This window comes from Oncorhynchus gorbuscha, linkage group LG10 (genome assembly GCF_021184085.1).
Source record: "Oncorhynchus gorbuscha isolate QuinsamMale2020 ecotype Even-year linkage group LG10, OgorEven_v1.0, whole genome shotgun sequence".
NCBI classification, from domain to species: Eukaryota; Metazoa; Chordata; class Actinopteri; order Salmoniformes; family Salmonidae; genus Oncorhynchus; species Oncorhynchus gorbuscha.
The window spans coordinates 35379303-35379860 of NC_060182.1; the positions used below are offsets into that span (position 1 = coordinate 35379303).

General features: G+C 41.4%; 1 non-coding gene across 1 annotated transcript; it reads left to right on the top strand.

Annotated features, from left to right (window-relative positions):
• Window positions 1-55, top strand: LOC124047035. Its single transcript, XR_006841085.1, has one exon. It is a non-coding gene; the product is annotated as a U7 small nuclear RNA (small nuclear RNA).
• Window positions 56-558: the final 503 nt, after the last annotated feature.

Below are 558 nucleotides of genomic sequence, written 5' to 3' on the forward strand. Positions count from 1 at the left end.
GAAAATTGTCTCTTTTAGTATTTCTCCAGTAGGTTTTCTCAAGGAGGAGGCCCTCATTTCTATGTCAGAGATAATGAAACAGAAAACACTTTAGGAAATCAATGGGGATACCTAGTCAGTTGTCCAACTGAATGAATTCAACTGAAATGTGTCTTTTGCATTTAACCCAACCCCTCGAAATCAGAGAGGTGCAGGGGGCTGCCTTAATCAACATCCACAGCACCCAGTGGGTTAACTGCTTTTCTCAGGGGCAGAACAACAGATGTTTACCTTGTCAGCTCAGGGATTTGATCCAGTAACCTTTCAGTTACTGGCCCAATACTCTAACCACTAGGCTACCAATACTACAGTAACATCTGCAAAAACACTACAGAAAATACTACAGTCCATAAAAACACTGCAGTAAGTGCTATAGTATATACAAAAATGTATTTGCTTCAGTATACTACAGGTTGCCTAGTGGTTAGTGTTGGGCCAGTAACCAAAAGGTTGCTGGATCAAATCCCTGAGGTGACAAGGTAAACATCTGTTGTTCTGATCCCCAGTAGGTTGTCATTG